Below are 18,044 nucleotides of genomic sequence, written 5' to 3'. Positions count from 1 at the left end.
GGGATTTTTCACTCATAGGTTTCTAAAAGAGTGGCCAGGTAATACAGGTAATCAAGTCACAACCATTCATTTAATGACCATTCAATGTTACAGCTGGTCCTCGCACTTACAACTGTGATAGCATCTCCTTAGTCAAGTGATCAAAATCGGGATAATTCACTTTAACGACTGCATTGCTTAGTGATGAAAGTGATGCCGATTGTAGTCATAAGTCAAGGACTACCTATATTGTGGGTCTCTTGCCACATTTTTAATATGTATATTTTATTATCTAATTTCAGCCTGGGTGGCTTACCATTAAAAAGAAAAGAAAAGAAAAATATGTAAAAGGAAGTCACGGCTTACTGGAATAACAATATAGCCAACTATAAAACCAAGGGGACCTATCTCTTGCGTACATCAACTGCTCTGATTTCTGATCTGTTTTCAGGCCTAGCAGTTGTTATCAAAATAGATTTCAGTGAATTGGTGGGACCAGATCTCTGAAACACAATCTGACAGAATTTTTAGGTGGGTAGTAAAACTTTTTCCACCTCTCCCCAGTCCCCATCCTCCCTAAGAAAAGGTCAACTTATGCTTATATTTTGAGTTCTTATTATCTATTTTGATTTAATTACTTTTTCTCCTTTTGCTACAGTGTCTGAACTTGTCTTGTATTTATTGTAAACCACTCTGGGGGGTCTTAACTCGTTAAGATCAAAATGTAATTTAGAAGGGCTTTTATGGAGGGGGGGGAGGGGAAAGGGAGAATAAATATTGAAAACGAAGCGCATCGGAGTGCCTGCCCTAGACACGGGCTTTGGGAAAAACAGGGATCTTGTGCTCTGAAAGCTAATTATAGTGATTATGAGATTCCCAGAGGCATTAAACCTCTATGTGCAAAGACTGCCTGCCCAGCTAGTTCTTCTTCTTTGCAGCAGCTGCCCCATGGGCCACAGTTGGAGGTAAGTGATGTATCATCCCAGATTTCATCTATCTGGATTATGCTCAGGGAACACACAAACGTCTCCTTGTGTTTGTTTGCCACACTGCTCTAAGCACAAGACGATCTGTGCCCCAGTGGGCAAATTTCTACATGAAGCTCTGAAAAAGAGGCATTTAACTCCACGCTGTGTGTGTATGTATGTATGTATGTATGTATGTATGTATGTATGTATGTATGTATCTATCTATCTATCTATCTATCTATCTATCTATCTATCTATCTATCTATCTTTGGTTATTCGGGTTTTCTCCCGCGTAAGATTGGAAGTATCTAGGCAACGTTTTGATGAAGTCTCATTCATCATCTTCAGGCTTCTGTCTTCAGCTCTGTGCTTCTCAGAGTGAGAGTGAGAAGCACAAAGCTGAAGACACAAGCCTGAAGATGATGAATGAGACTTCATCGAAAAGTTGCCTAGATACTTCCAATCTTACGCGAGAAAACCCGAATAACCAAAAATCCACATACAAATACCTAGAGAACCTCAGAATATATATATATATATATATATATATATATATATATATATATATATATATATATATATATATATATATATATACACACACACACACACACACACACACACACACACACACACACACACAGAGAGAGAGAGAGAGAGAGAGAGAGAGAATATAGATATAGATATATAAAAGAAGAAGTGAATACCAATGGCAGAGTTGAAATAGCGCATGTAAGGAGGAATAGCAAAGCAGAATGCCAAGAGATCGACTTCAACGCAATTCTGAGTTCAGGATCTTTTCTGAGGCAGAAAAGCTTTCTTTTAATACCTATAATTCTCTCCCCTTTTTAGAAAAGCCAGACGCAGCCGTCACTAACAAACATTCGCCAGGTATTTCACAGATGTAAAGAAAATATTTGTACGGAAGTTAGTTAGGTTTTTTTTTTTTTAGTTAGTTGGGTTTACTTTATTAATGAGCCCTTGGGCCATATCGAAGTGCAGAGTTCCAGACACAAATTATTACTAAAATCTGATGAATACAATATCAAATGGCATTGGGATAAAGTACAATAACTTCATAGATAAATAAAATAGGATAAAATTATATTTCGGTGTCACCCCCTACAATCTACCCCAATCAATCCCATGTATGCCGATCTCAATTGAAGTTCATGATCCAAGCCTCCTCCATTTCTCAAGGCTCTGCTTTATTTCTATAGAGTGAATTCCTTTTTATATAGGGCCTGTGCTGAAAAGAACGAGGCAACATCTCTTTGCTTGCAGAGTGCTGGGTTCAATGCGTTTAATTTCCAGGTTTAATTTCCTAGGACTAGCAAATGAATATCAGTATTTCTATCAGGAGACATTCCAAGTACAGAAGTTGATTAGATGCAGAGTAAGATGACCACCTCATGAGAAGGAAGGACTCGCTGGAGAAGAAAAGCCGAATGCTGGGAACAATGGAGGGCAATAGAAGAAGAAGGGGATGGCAGAGAAGGAGGTGGCTGGATGGAGTCCCTGAAGCAGTCGGCGTGAACTTAAATGGACTCCAGAAAATGGTAGAGGACAGGAAGGCCTGGAGGAATGTTGTCCATGGGGTTGTGATGGGTCGGACACAACTTCACGACTAACAACAACAAGATGGTACTGAAGGCAGAAGGTTAGTTTAGGAGGCTCCAGACAAGCCATATGAAATAGAAGGGAACGTCTGGTGAATGGAGAAGGAATAGGTGGATGGAGTTCATAAATGCCTTCTTTAGCCGTTGCCCAATTCTACATCTGTGGAGTGATACAACCCACCACTTTATTGAATTAGTGCTGCGACCGGTCATAAATATGAGCTAGTTGTTAGTCTCCAAAATGCAGTTTTGTGACTATGGGGAGGTATTCAGCCACCAGAAGTCTGGAGCAGGGTTTTAAGTAGCTTTTATAACCTCAAATGGTCACTAAGTGAGGCTGCCTATATTGTGAACTGTAAACTAGCCAAAGGCCCTGAATCCATAGAGCATTCTAAAAAGTTAACCAAAGAGAAAACTATCCAAAATTAACATGGTGTATTAATATGGCCACTCTGTTTATAACTGAGCTTAAGGCTAGTGTGCGAATCCAGCCAAGTCATTCTACCTGAGACTCCTGGATAGAGATTACTGGGAAATCTTAATGTCCAGATTGTCAGACCTGTCCCATAGGTCCACAGTTGTAAAAGTCAAGGAAATATTCATATTTGCAGTTAAAATTTGGAAAATATTTGAAAAATATTGTGCTACAAACTTGGTTTTATGAAAATAACAATAGCAGTATATGAAATGATAGACTTTGTGTCATCCTTCCTTCTTCCCTCCCTCCCTCCCTCCCCATCCATCCATCCATCCATTATTTTCCATCAAGTCGTTCAAGTTAATGTTCTCCATTCCAACCTTCATTTCATCTTAATAATATAACTACTGTATACAATAAGTTAATTAGACTGAGAAATGGAAACCGAATTAGGGTCACCCAGTGAATGTTATAAAGCCACTAGCTCTGTTAGAATTCCAGAAGCACAGTACATCACGAGCATGCACAGAAACACTTAGGATTTGTATGGGCTCAAAAGATTTGTGTAGTCTCTGAAGGGTTATCAGAAGCAATCTTTTACTAGAAAGCAAAGAATAAAGTTGTTCCCTGCTACTCTGCTTAATCTTCTGTGAGGGTCTCTTCTAATCCACTTGACTTTCCTTCATCCCTTCCCGGGGGAACTGGGGGCCACATTTCACAAAGGCGCATGGGACTTCAGCCACATAAGACTATCATGTTTGGTTTCTGAAGAGTCCTTTTGGAGCTCAGTAGCATGCTTGAAAATAAAGACGATGCTAGAGGCAAGCACTTTAATTTGCATCATGCTGGCTTACCATTTCTTAACATTTTTAATTAAAATAATTTAAATTTAAGTTAGGTGGAACAGGGAGCTGGATGGGCATCTAGGGAGGTGTCTGCAGGGACTTTATTTGCCTTGTATCTAGATTCATTCTAGCACAGAATATGTTAGCATATGATATGACACGCCATGCCACCTCTTAAAACAGGTAAGCTATGTTTGATCCTAGATACTTGTGATTCTCCCTGGAGCAGCAAGGACAATAGCAACAACACTTAGACTTATATACCACTTTACAGTGCTTTTACAGCCCTCTCTAAGCGGTTTACAGAGTCAGCCTCTTGCCCCCAACAATCTGGGTCCTCATTTTACCCACCTCGGAAGGATGGAAAGCTGAGTCAACCTTGAACCGGTCAGGATCGAACTGCTGGCAGTGGGCAGAGTCAGTCTGCAATACTGCATTCTAACAACTATGCCACCAAGGAAGGAAGGAAGGAAGGAAGGAAGGAAGGAAGGAAGAAAGGAAGGAAGGAAAGAAACTAGCAGTAGCATATACTGCTTCACAGTACTTTCCAGCCCTCTCTAAGCGGTTTACAGAGTCAGCCTATTTTACCTGGCTTGGAAGAACAGAAGGCTGAGTCAACCTTGAGCCTGGTGAGATTCGAACTGCCAAATTGCAGGCAGTGGCATTCGGCAGAAGGAGCCTGCAATACTGCACTCTAACCACTGCGCCATCAAGGTTCTTAAAAAGCAGTATTCCTTTAACGGGAGCCATGTGCTCAGGTTAAAAAACCAAACTGATCACTTCTTCTGTCTGTGGATGTCCAACAAAGTTGAGTTGGTAAAGCTTTGGGATCATAGGGTTTATAAACTTATAGTCACTTTGCCTTGCTAGAGGTGAACTCCAGTCTGTTCTTCCCTATTCAGGCCCCAAGGCTTCCAAGCACCGAGACAACATTTGAGCTGCACTCTTCGTTGAACTGGGTTGAGAAATAAACTGGAAAGCCAATTTGGTCTAGTAGTTAAGTCACCAGGCTAAAAAGCCGGAGATGGTATGTGTCCGAGTGACTTTGGGCCAGTCACTCTATCTCATATGCACTGATCTAAAACCACATTGGAAAATTCTGATTTTTCAAACTAGGCTGCAAGTCAAGGAGTGCGGCGGTATGACAGCATCTCCGATTATCTCATAGCACACAGGAAATAGGTAACCAAACAATTTGCAGGAGGATTCCAGCACATGATTGAGAATCGCAGAGCTATCAAGATCCTTGTCTGCTTGTAATGAGCTGGCAGAAGATCTCAGGCTCTTATGGGAGAGCAACAGGGATAGTTTCGGGACCAACTACAGAGTCCTCTTCTTGCCTTGGTGTGGGATTGGGCCCACATGCATTGAAAGTTATATCCATTGAGAAAAATGCTGATGTTCCTTCATCAAGCCACCCTGAACACCTATGGAGATTCTCCATCATCCAGGTCATGGTTGTCCCAAAGATGCTTTTTCAAAAGGCAACTGGACTTTGTTTTTGATTGACCTACTCTTGGACTGGGAGGAAGTTAGCTTGCTATTTTTCAGGTTGGCAGGGACAAGCTCCTGAATAGTTTGAAGAGCAGAAGTGGGCTTACTGGCTTGATCACACCTTTCAAGCCACCCTTTATGCTACCCTTCAGATTCCCGGTGGTGCTGTCTCCACCAGGTTTCATGAGGACAGGTGTATCAACAAGAACTCTCTTAGGCAAGTCGTCTTACGAAGGAGTCACGCACAGATGGGTTTAACAGAGGAAGATCCTGCACCTGACATGCCTAAATAGCCTCCAGCCCTTTCTTCAGATTTTCACGATAGCAATTATTTCAATAATGGTTAAAATAGGTAATTATTAGCCTACTGATTTAGACACCCCATTTACACAGGCTCCTCTGAAATGCCTCCAAGGAAAGGCCTTCAACTACATGACAAACACGCCTCATACTTTGTTCCCCTTTGGTGTATTTTGAAAAAAAAATGCAACAAATGGTACTACAACGTGTTTATTCTCTAGCGTTATTTTTATTTAAACAAAATCATCTGAAGAATGGAAACATGGATGACCAGAAAAAAGCAGGAGAGGACGAATGGAAACTTCACGGGGGCCCAGCACCAGAGATGATATTTAGCAGATTTTGACCAGTTCTGGAGAACCGATAGCGGAAATTTTGAGTAATTCGGAGAACCAACAAATCCCACCTCTGACTGGCTCCGCCCCCATCTATTCTCCACCTCCCTTTGAGTCCCAGCTGATTGGCTGGGTCTTCTTTGGTTGCCCTGCACAGGAGAATGGAGCTGGAAAGCAGGTTAGAGGGGCAGGGAGGGAATGGGATTTTGCAGTATCCTTCCCCTGCCATGCCGACCAAGCCATGCCAACGCCCACCAAGCCACACCTACAGAATCAGTAGTAAAAAAAATTTAATCGCACCACTGTCCAGCACTTCCCCTGAATCCTTGCTGGACCTTTGCAGTACACCTGAGAAATTTATTAAAATTTATTTCCAGCTCAGCCATAGAACCGGTATAAAACTGTAGCGAGTCTACTTTTTGCATTTGAAAAATGAAGAGATGATTTCCTCCCCGCCCCCCAGCTGTAGCGGTGCCATGGTGAGAGGCTACCATTTCGTTGCTCGCTATTATTTTTTAAGTTTTGAGTAGAGCAGAGCTTTCTTGCTACGGAAACGATGGTGATTTTTCTTCTTCTTCAAGCCACCAGACAAAGAAACACAAAACGAAAGAGGAGTATTCGAATGGTGAGCCATTCTTTGGTTGGGAGGACATTAGCTTGCTATTTTCAGGTTGGCGGTAATGAAGAGATTGTGGATCATTCGGAAACACCTGGCGGGGGTGGGGATTTGAGGAATCTTTCTGCTGTTCTGCTTATTACTCTCTGGATGGGTATAAAGCAGACAGAGCAACTCCACAAAGCATCCATGCAAAGTCTTTTTTTATTGGTTCATCGGGCATCCTTATCAACTCACAGTTTTGACGAGGTTCTTCTTAATGTCCAATCCTTTGCATATCTGCATTATGGTGTAGAAAGATAATAAACTCTCATCCCCATGATGATTGAAGCGGCTGCATGGTAATGGATTCAGGCAAGAGTGAGGGAGCCTCCCCCAACCCAACAAGGGTCAACTCAGTGACCAATCAGGGTTACGGATGTGACCACATGACATGGAGTACATTGTCCAGGATACCATAACTACATTTACCATGATGCATTTCCTTAAGGGGATAGCTCTCAATTCCTAACTAACTATCCCCAAACCCATTTACTCTAAACTGTCTGGACAGCACAGGCAATGTGAATATGATTGCAGTTTTGGTCCTAAGCTTGATCAACAAGATCAAGGGATGATCTTGCCAATCCAGCAGTCTTATCATTAGCCAATATGTGTGTAGCAGATACTGTAGATCAGGGGTCTCCAACTTTAGCAAATTTAAGACTTGTGGACTTCAATTCCTAGGATTCTGGGAGTTGAAGTCGACAGGTCTTAAAGTTGCCAAGGTGGAGACCCCTGCTGTAGATAGCTATGAAATAAAGCATGGTATCTGTCCTATAAGGAGATATTCAAGATTCATGTAAATCTCCCATTTGCCATGTAAAGTTATGCAGCATTATCACAGTATTCTCTACAGTATACTATATTATTGCTGAATATAAAAATGAGCCTTACTGAGTCTTGGTACCACTACTGCTTTAAAAGAAGATCTGCAACATCTGTTTCATTCAGACTAGGGAGAGATATCTGAGAAATCCTTTCTAAATTCTTACGCACCTCACAGATTAATTTATCAGATATCATACTTGTCGGAATGTTTTCATATAGCTCTCTGCAGATAAAATATATATTACAGGAAATCCTAATTTATTCTTACAAGTGTATTTAACTGCATATCTTGACAGGGTATTGAAAAAAAGACCCTGATAGTACAAAAGCAAAATGAAAACAGATAATAGGATACAGATAGGAGGAAAATCACCTTATTGTGAGTTCTGCGTCAAATCTCAAACCCCCCCCCCAAAAAAACCAAAATCTACAAAAGAAAAGAAAATTCCTCTTGTGTCCTGAATTCTGCAATTTGTTTCAGTTGGGCCAGGAATTCTCTGTTATTTTTTGACAACTCCGTTAGGTTGCATAATTTATTCAGATGTTGCTATTGATCAGAGGTGGTATTCAGCAGGTTCTGATCGGTTCTGGAGAACCAGTAGTGGAAATCTTGAGTAGTTAGGAGAACTGGCAAATCCCACCTCTGACTGGCCCCGCCCCCATCTATTCCCTGCCTCCCATTGAGTCCCAGCTGATCGGCTGGGTCTTCTCTGGTTGCCCTGCACAGGAGAACGGAGCTGGAAAGCAGGTTAGTGGGGTGGGAGGGAATGGAGATTTTACGGTATCTTTCCCCTGCCATGCCCACCAAGCCACGCCACGTCCACCAAGCCACGCCGTCAGAACTGGTAGTAAAAATTTTTTTGAATCCCATCACTGCTATTGATGTGAGAAAGCAAGCAGCCACAGGAACTGGGGATCCTTCATCCCCAACCATTTCCTGGCATCCGTCAGACATTTGTGCCCACTTTCAAGCACTCGGCCATATGGGTGAGGCTTACCCTTGAAAACAAACAATGAAGGAAGTCTGAGATTCTCCCAGATAATGCCCAGCATTATCTCATCAGGCTTCTGTATTGTGTCCATCATCATACAGAAGCCTGATGATGGCAGATGAGATTCTGCTGAAACGTTGCTACAACTTTAAAAGAACTACAATACGTGGAAAATACCAACCAATATAACACCATACATGTAAGTATACGAAAACTTAAGAAAACAAATATATATATATATATATATATATATATATATATATATATATATATATATATATATATATTTACTAAATGTAATATTTTGTCCGACACGTGCATTTAGGCAGAGTGTGCTGTTCCCACTTTTGCCTTCTCGCTTATGGCAATCTGGGCTCGATTGGAATCTGCCCATGGAGAATGTTACTTTGGGACGCAGATTAGTCCAGATGGCAATTCAGCACCCCGGGAGTCTCGCAATCTTTACAGTCACTTCCACAGATCCTGTGAAATCTGCTGCCTGGAATTAGAAACATGGGCAGTTCTCCTCGAAAGTTTATAGACTTTCGACTGGTATGGGAAAAGAAAGCAGGAGCTGTACCTCTTAACTATACATAGCTATGCAATTGTCCGTGGGATGCTGTCCTGAAGTGTCTTTTCAGCCACCAGAAAGGTCTTCCTGACAGACTGTGTGTACAGCGCTGAGATAGCGCATACTTAAACATGGTTTGCTTGTATGTTGCAGTAAAATTGAGTTTGTAGGTGGCCCATTTCCCTCTTTGCAGGATTTCCTGCTTGGCTATGCCTCCTATTCCTGCGATGTTTTTGCATGCAGCCAGACACATATGCATACAAAGTGAGCCCAAGAAATTTTTACAGAAGGAGAAGAGATGGCACATAATAATTATTTTCTCTCTCTTTCTTTTGCATGGAGTGAGCAGGACAGATTGCAGTGGCCTGGGAGGGCACCAGACTTGAAAAAGGACCATGGATTGTTTTTCAAACTGTTCTGGAGATAATGGGGAAGGAGCAATTGTGACTGTGTGGAAGGGCCCAGAGGCAATGTTGGAGAAGAGAAGCAGAGCAAGCAAGGGAGATTTTTCCCTTTTCTTCTCCCAAAGGTGCTTTTTTTCAGCAGGCCACTGGACTTTTTTTTTTTTTGAAGATGTTTCGCTTCTCATCCAAGAAGCTGAAGAAGCTGCTTGGATGAGAAGCGAAACGTCTTCAAAAGAAGAACAAAAATCAAGGAAGTCCAGCTACCTCCTGAAAAAAAAGCACCTTTGGGACAACCATGACCTGGAGGACTGAGAATCTCTACAGACTTTTAGCTATGCAATTTGGGATGGACATCCTTGGAATAGTGTGGGAGTCGGAATGGCTTTCCAGAGGAAGAAAAAAAATGCAGACTACAGGAACCATTTGCACTACACAGGTGAACCTGAGGACACAGATAAACCTCCAAGTGGCCTCAACGACCCTCTAAAAGGATGCAAATGACCTATAAAGACCTATGAGTTTATACATTAATTTCCAAGCACTTTTCTTTTTTAAAAAAAGTTCTATATTATCAATTTTGGGTCCCAAAATTTTGGGTCCTTTTTCAGGAAGCAAATGGACTTTCTTATTTTTTTCTTTTGAAGATGTTTTGCTTCTCATCCAAGAAGCTTCTTCAGCTCTGACAGGACAGTTGGGAATGGAAGGATTTATATTCTTCCACACTCAGGTGACCCTGAGGACATAGATAAGCCTCCAAATGGCCTCAACAACTTCCTAAAAGGATGCAAATGACCAGCTGTCTTCAAGGAGTATAAATCCTTCCATTCCCCACCATCCTCTCAGAGCTGAAGAAGCTTCTTGGATGAGACGTGAAATGTCTTCAAATAAAAAAACAAGGAAATCCAGTTGCCTCCTGAAAAAAAAAAGCACCTTTGGGACGACCATGACCTGGAGGACGGAGAATCTTTTGTCTTCTCCTACAGCAAGCCCCGCTCCTGAGCAGAGCCCTGAAGAAAATGCTTACCAGCCACTTCCTGCAGTCACTTCCTTATTCTTATTCTTCTTATTCAGGCAGGATAAAGTTGGTTTGCTTTTTGCTTCCTTTCAAACGAGGGTGATTTTTGTTCCACCTTTCATTGAAAAGGAGCTCAGAAGTCAAATAAAGGCAGAATTGCGGCGGAGGAAAAAAGCAAAAGGCTAAAAAGCGTGGTGTGAAGGCATCCAAGGTAGAGGCAGTCCTAGATTCACAATGGTTCATTTAGCAACCGTTCAAAGTTACAACGGCACTGAAAAAAAGTGACTTGGTACCATTTTTCACACTTACTCAGTTGTAGCATCCCTGTGGTTATGTGATCAAAATTCAGATGCTTGGCAACTGACTCATATTTATGACAGTTTTAGTGTCATGGGATTACCTTTTGCAACTGCCAGATTCACTTGGTTTCGTTTAGTTGACTTTATTGATTAGTCCATGGGCCATATCAAAGCAAAGAGTTCCAAACACAAATTATTACTAAAATCCAATTAAAACAATTAAAAAATGGAACGGGATAAAATGCGATTTCAAATGAAATTGGAATAAAACATAATTTCAAATGAAACTGGAATAAAATATAATTTCAAATTGAAATTGGAGTAAAATGCAATAATTTAATATTTAAGTAAATAAAATAAAATAAGACAATATGATAAAATTATATTTCAACCAGATTCACTTAAAAACTGTGTTATTCATTTAATTGCAGTGATTCATTTTACAACTGTAGCAAGAAAGGTAATAAAAAGAGCAACCCCCCCCCTTTAACAATTGTCTTGGTTAGCAACAGAAATGTTGGACTCTATTGTGGCTGTAAGTCAAGGACTATCTCTAGCCACTAACCAAATCAAGGACTGTACGAGAAACCACCTGTTACCCTGCTTGTGTTCTGCAGGAAAAAAAGAAGAAGGAATACATGTGTGAAATATAAACATGCAGGAATAATCCTCCTCCCTTTGGAAATTCTTATTATTCTGGAGCCTTGTGTTTTTTAAATGGTCAGCTAAGAGAGAATAGAATAGAATTCTTTATTGGCCATTTATTGGCCATTATTCTTTGTGTGATTAGACACACAAAAAATTTGTCTTGTTGCAAATGCTCTCAGTGTACATAAAAAGAAAAGATACATTCGTCAAGAATCATCAGGTACAACACTTAATGATAGTCATCGGGTACAATAAGCAATCAAATCATACTAGGAATCAGTTAATAAAAATCATAAGGATACAAGCGACAAAATTACAGTCATAAAGTCACAAGTGGGAGGGGACGGGTGATAAGGAGTGATGAGAAGATTAATAGTAATAATAGTGCAAACTTTGTAAATAGTTGGATAGTGTTGAGGGAATTATTTGTTTAGCAGGGTGATGGCGTTTGGGAAAAAACTCTCCTTGTGTCTAGTTGTTCTGGTATGCTGTGCTCTATAGCGTTGTTTTGAGGGAAGGAGTTGAAACAATTTATGTGTGGGATGTGAGGCGTCTGTAAATATTTTCACAGCTTTCTTTTTGACCCGTACAGTATACAAGTCCTCGATAGAAGGCAGGTTTGTAGTAATTGTTTTTTCTCCAGTCCTAATTATCCTCTGAAGGTGGGGGAAAATTATTTTGGTGCTCTGGGTGGAATTCAGACCAGTAGAAATGAGTAGCTCCAGGTTACAGCATTAACCATTGAATGAATGATAAGGTATGTAAAGACTTTCAGGGTGAGGAGGATTCTAGTGAGGTCTGGATTTGTTAGTCGCAGGGGTTCCCAAACTTGGCAACTTTAAGACTTGTGGACTTCAACTCCCAGAAGTCCACGAGTCTTAAATTTGCCAAGTTTGGAGACCTCTGTGTTTAGTGAGTAACCTGACAACTTCTGCATGATGAAACCATGACTCAGAAGGGTTGGCCAGTTCATCCAGATAGACTATCACTATGTGTAAGCTGCCTCCGAAGGAAATTTGATGTCATAATGCATAATATTTTTTTTTTGCTCACTGATGCTAATCAGGCTGGCAAAGGGAAGGGAGCAGGGCGATATTTATTTGTTAGATTTATATCCTGTCTTTTTCCCAAGGAACTGAAAAGCAGCTTATGGAGCTCTTCCTTCTCAACGTTCTCCCTCAGAACTGTGGCTGGGTGAGAAAGATTGGGCTTAAGAGATAGCAATTAGCCCAAGGGCTCGTCCTCACACACCCTAATCCTGGCACAAATGCCTCCTGTTTCTATGGTAGAACCTTAGGATGTTGTCTGTGTTGAGATGTTGAGATAATCCAACTGAAGCAGCTTAGCATTGTATTTAGCTGCTCCTCTTTTAAAACAGCATTTTCCTTCTTCAAATGCCTTTTTGCTGTGGACACAGTCTAGAATGTTCATTAGGGATATGGTTTCTGATGTGGCCAGAGGTTGGGATCCACCCAGTTTTTATTGGCCACTTTTGGCTGTTGTGGACACGTCCCTTCCCTTCAGCTACTGAGCGATGCTGTCTAGGACCAGTTGGGCTCGGGGTACAGGATTAACCGGACACTTGGTTTCTACCAAAGCATTTGCATTGGGTTTAGAGGTTTTTTTTGGAGGGAAGCAGAGGTATTTCATGGAAACTGTTCTTCCACAAAGGGTCAATTTAAACCAGGAAAGAGGATCAGATTCTGCCAGCTGGATCTTGGTTCTGAGGCCCATCTGTGCAGGAAGGAGCCCTGTGCAATCAGAATTGTTATTTTTTTAATTAATGCAGTGAGAGGAGGCTTACTCCATAGGCTACTTCCATGTACTGCTTTACTTCCCCCATGGGTTTCTTCTGAATGTTACTGGCCACAGTCATTCCAGTACTGTCCTGGAACACTAGTCGATGATGGTACTATGTGGTAACTGATTTACCACATAGTTTTACCACATAAACACACAGTTCCAGTGGTGGGATTCAATTTTTTTTACTACCGGTTCTGTGGGCATGGCTTGGTGGCCGTGGCAGGGGAAGGAGACTGTAAAATCCCCCTTCCCTCCCCACCCCACTAACCTGCTTTCCAGCTCTGTTCTCCTGTGCAGGGCAACCAAAGAAGACCCAGCCAATCAGCTGGGACATGGGAGGCAGAGGATAGATGGGGGCGGGGCCAGTCAGAGGTGGGATTTGCCAGTTCTCCGAACTACTCAAAGTTTCTGCTACCGGTTCTCCAGAACTAGTCAGAAGCTGCTGAATACCCACCTCTGGTGTGATCCCGGTTAACACTGCGCTTCTCTTTCATGCCTATTAACCTGTCTGACAGGTTGCAGGTGCAAAGGAAGCGCATGAGGTGAAGGCATAGTGTCACACTGGGAGAGCTGCTTTCTGCGTTTCCTCATTCCTACAGTCTGTCAGCTGGACTGATTTTGGATGTGTATTTCCAAGAACCCCAGACCCATGTTCATAAATATCTTGGCTAGTAGGTTGTAGGCATGAAGCACCTCTACGCCAGTGACCCGTTAGTTGAGTAACTTGATGGGTAGCTAAATCTGCTCTTCAAAACGTCCATCTATACCCACCCAACTGGGTCCCACCGTATGTAAAAGAAAGTATTGTTCGTTGGCTTCCTGTTGTCAAGTAATATTAAGTGAGAGGAGGAATTTAGCTGAAGGAATCCACTAATCACTTTCCTTGCATTGTCCTATATATTAAAAGGCTCTGGACAACTGTATTCACTAACCTCATCTTGGAGTTCATTATTGGAATAACATAATTGACAGCAGTCATACTGCTGTTCGAATAAGGTTGAACAAGCACTCAGACGTCACTTGGTTATATTCTATAGATGGGGGTTAACTTGTACCTGGTTTCAGATGTAATTCAATATTTTAACATCCATAGAACTGCCTCCCCCATTCTTCACTTCTCCCTCTCTCCCTCCCTCTCCCCTTCCATCCATCCATCCTTCCTATCCATCCATCTACATATGCCATTCATTTTGCTATATATTTTAACAGCCAATCACTGAATAAATGTAATATGAACCAGAGCTATTTGGGGGTCTCAGGAGTTGTAGAAATAATACGAAGCCAGCAGGGCTAATCCAAGGTATTTCAGTATTAGGAGGGCGATAAGCACTTTCAAGTCCTTCGAGACAAGTTAGAATTAGAATTCTTTAGTGGCCAAGTGTGATTAGACGCACAAGGAATTTGTCTCTGGTGCATAAGCTCTCAGTGTACATACAACAATAGGGATAGATCAGGAGCGTCAAACTCAATTTAATTAAGAGCCGCATCAGGGTTGTGTTTGACCTTGGGGGAGAGGAGTGGCCAGGGGGGGCGCATGGCCAGCTTGACGTCACTCGTGTTTGGGGTGCCTATGGTGGCCTGAGTGATCTGTGGCCCTCCCGACCTCTGTTTTCACTGGCAGAAGGTTGCAAGAGGCCCTCCCAGCCAAAAATGGAGATCAGGAGCACATTTTTGCTGGCAGAGAAACCGCAGGCCAGTCCTTAGCTGTTTCTAGGGCAGCCGCATGGGCCAGACCTAAGCACCCCACAGGCTAGATCCAGCCCCCAGACCTTGAGTTTGACACCCTTGTGATAGATCATTATGATAGTCATTGTAAAAATACATTCTGTTCTGAACCTTTTAATGATTCTTTACGAATTCTGTTCCTTCACAGATAAAAGGCTGTTTCCAACTAATTGTCTCTGATAAGAAGGAGCCTTGCCAAGGTTGTGCAAGGCTGCCAAGAACACTAGATAAAGTTGCCAAGAAAGATTTCAAACACAAAGAGTCTCCAAACACCAACCAAGATATTCCAAACGTCCACCAGGCTTGAGTGCAAAAACTTCTTTGCTTCCTGCAAAGAACTCCAGTTTCTCAGTTGGCTTTTATCTCCTCAGGGAGGGGCCATTACCTTGCAGCCTTACTCCCGAGTCGCCCGTGCTGCTGCAGCTGCTCTTTCCTTCGAGCAGCCCTGCATGCACGTGCACTTGGCACAGGCTCCTCGGGGGCCTCTTCCTCACTGCTGCCAGCCTCCACAATCTCTGAAGGCAGCACTCCACTCCCTGATGGTCCTGGCCCCATCCCTGCATCACACACAGGCCCCTCATCCGAGTCCTCTCTCTCCGAGACCTCAGCCATCCACACCTGCTGCCGGCGAACCACATTCATCATAAAAGTTGTAAAGCATTTCATACCAATCACACTATTTTGCTGGCTGGATGAAAAAGCTCGACATAAAGAAGATTGTCAAGGTGAAGTGCGTGAGGAAGGAAGATGCAGCTCATGTATTTAGATGGTGGTGGTATAATTAGACTGACTTCTGTATTCCTTAACTAAATGTGAATAGGGCTAGCAAACAAGAGCATACATCCCACTTAGCGTATCCCACCGTAACCTGTGCTTTTCTGTGTTTTTCTCTGAATACATACGCACGCATGCAGTTTCCCCATATGTTTCCTTCATCATTTAAAGTATTTTTTTTAGTGTTTTTCAGGATTATGTTGTCACAAAGCACTGTACAAAGAGGAACCTGGTTGTATTCAACTGGGGCAGCGGCCCAGATAGAATGTGCAAAATTGGTTTGAATACACAAGTCAACCTGAAATTCAGTAGAGTAGTAAACTGAAAACTATTCATTTGTTTTTTGCCTAGTCATTTATAGAAGAAGGGTTAGGTAGGTGTCTATATATAGGAAAGTTTACATTCTCATGAATGAACTCTAAGAAGGCCCTATCGTTTCCATTCATCAAACTTCCGTGGAGAATTAATAAGAATTTGTGACACCATCAGTGGTGGGATTCAAAATTGGGCGTGGCGTAGCTTGGTGGGCGTGGCTTGGTGGGCATGGCAGGGGAAGGTTACTGCAAAGTCCCCATTCCCTCCCCACCCCACTAACCTGCTTTCCTGCTCTGTTCTCCTGTGCAGGGCAACCAAAGGAGACCCAGCCAATCAGCTGGGACTCAGGAGGCAGAGAATCGATGGGGGCGGGGCCAGTCAGAGGTGGGATTTGCCGGTTCTCTGAACTACTCAAAATTTCCGCTACTGATTCTCCAGAACTGGTCAGAACCTGCTGAATGCCCCCTCTGGACACAATAGGCAGGTTCTTAAAAGGAAGAGATCATTTTAATTATCTTGTTTTCAGCTGTTTAGGATTTAAAGGCTCGGGTGAATTGAAGCTCTGAATTGAGACTGGAAGCTGCAGTGGATTATTCCTTCTGGTTTCCTAGCTCCTGCTCAACCTAGAAGCCACTGTATTATATATTAATTGGACAATGCAAACTCATCTTTAGAGGCAGCTCCCGGCAATACATACTGAAGTAGTCGAAAGAAAAACTGTGCAAAGGCTAGACCACTGGCCTAGATAAACACAGTGGCATTTTACATGCTCACAGTCAGTCAGTGTGGCACAATGGTAAAGGTGTTGGACTAGAATCGGGGAGATCCTGGTTCAGGGAGACCCAGATTCAAGTCCATACACAGCTATGGGACCTCCAAAATCACAAGAAGGACTGGATTTACTGTAATCTCAGGCCTCACAAACATCGCACAGTATTAGACTAGGCTGCATAAACAGAGGGATAGAATCGAGATCACGTGAAGTGTTAATACCACTTTATAAGGCCTTGGAAAGGCCACACTTGGAATACTGCATCCAGATTGGGTTGCCAGGATGTAAAAAAAGATGTTGAGACTCTAGAAAGAGTGCAGAGAAGAGCAACCAGGATGATTAGGGGTCTGGGGGCTAAAACATATAAAAAATAGTTGCAGGAACTGGGCCTGGCTACTCTAGTGAAGAGAAGGACAAGGGGAGGAGACATGATAGCAGTGTTCCAGTATCTCAGGGGCTGCCACAAAGAAGAGGGAGTCAAGCTATTCTCCAAAGCCCCTGAGGGCAGGACAAGAAGCAACAGGTGGAAACTAATCCAGGAGAGAAGCAACTTAGAACTAAGGAGAAATTTCCTGACACTTAGAACAATTAATCAATGGAACAACTTGCCACCAGAAGCTGTGAATTCTCCAACACTGGAAGTTTTTAAGAAGAGATTGGACAAAATATTTGTTTGAAAATAGTATAGGGTTTCCTGCCTAAGCAGGGGGTTGGACTAGAGGACCTCCAAGGTCCCTTCCAACTATTCTATTCTATTCTATTCTATTCTATTCTATTCTATTCTATTCTATTCTCCCTTCCCTTCATCTATTCTATTCTATTCTATTCTATTCTATTCTATTCTATTCTATTCTATTCTATTCTATTCTATTCTATTCTATTCTATTCTATTCTATTCTATTCTATTCTCCCTTCCCTTCATCTATTCTATTCTATTCTATTCTATTCTATTCTATTCTATTCTATTCTATTCTATTCTATTCTATTCTACTCTACTCTACTCTACTCTACTCTACTCTACTCTACTCTACTCTACTCTAATTCCTATTCCATTTTATTCCTATTATTCCTATTTCTATTCCTATTCCATACAGAAAAATCCAAATAATCAAAGGATTGTTTTTCTAAAGTCCAGGGTCACCCCCCAAATACACATTTTTTTAAACCAGGAAAAAATACTGTGTCTACTATGGCAATGCAAGCAATCAAGCAGTTAGAAGTAGCGATTGAAGGTTTCGCCATTCCAGTTACTAAACATGTGTGGAGAAAATCTTTTAAGGAA

The 18,044-nt window shown here is 42.0% G+C and overlaps 1 long non-coding RNA gene across 1 annotated transcript in view; it reads right to left on the bottom strand.

Annotated features, from left to right (window-relative positions):
- Nucleotides 1-18,044, bottom strand: part of LOC148130016 (uncharacterized) — a 333,127-nt gene that overhangs the window by 303,772 nt on the left and 11,311 nt on the right. The gene's annotated exons all lie outside the window — the stretch shown is intronic.

The sequence above is a fragment of the Notechis scutatus genome, chromosome 7, assembly GCF_049901735.1.
Source record: "Notechis scutatus isolate UNSWTSFEM ecotype Mainland chromosome 7, rNotScu1.2, whole genome shotgun sequence".
Classification (NCBI taxonomy): domain Eukaryota; kingdom Metazoa; phylum Chordata; class Lepidosauria; order Squamata; family Elapidae; genus Notechis; species Notechis scutatus.
The sequence above is the reverse complement of the archived record's forward strand: the minus strand, read 5'-3'. Positions and strand labels throughout refer to the sequence as shown.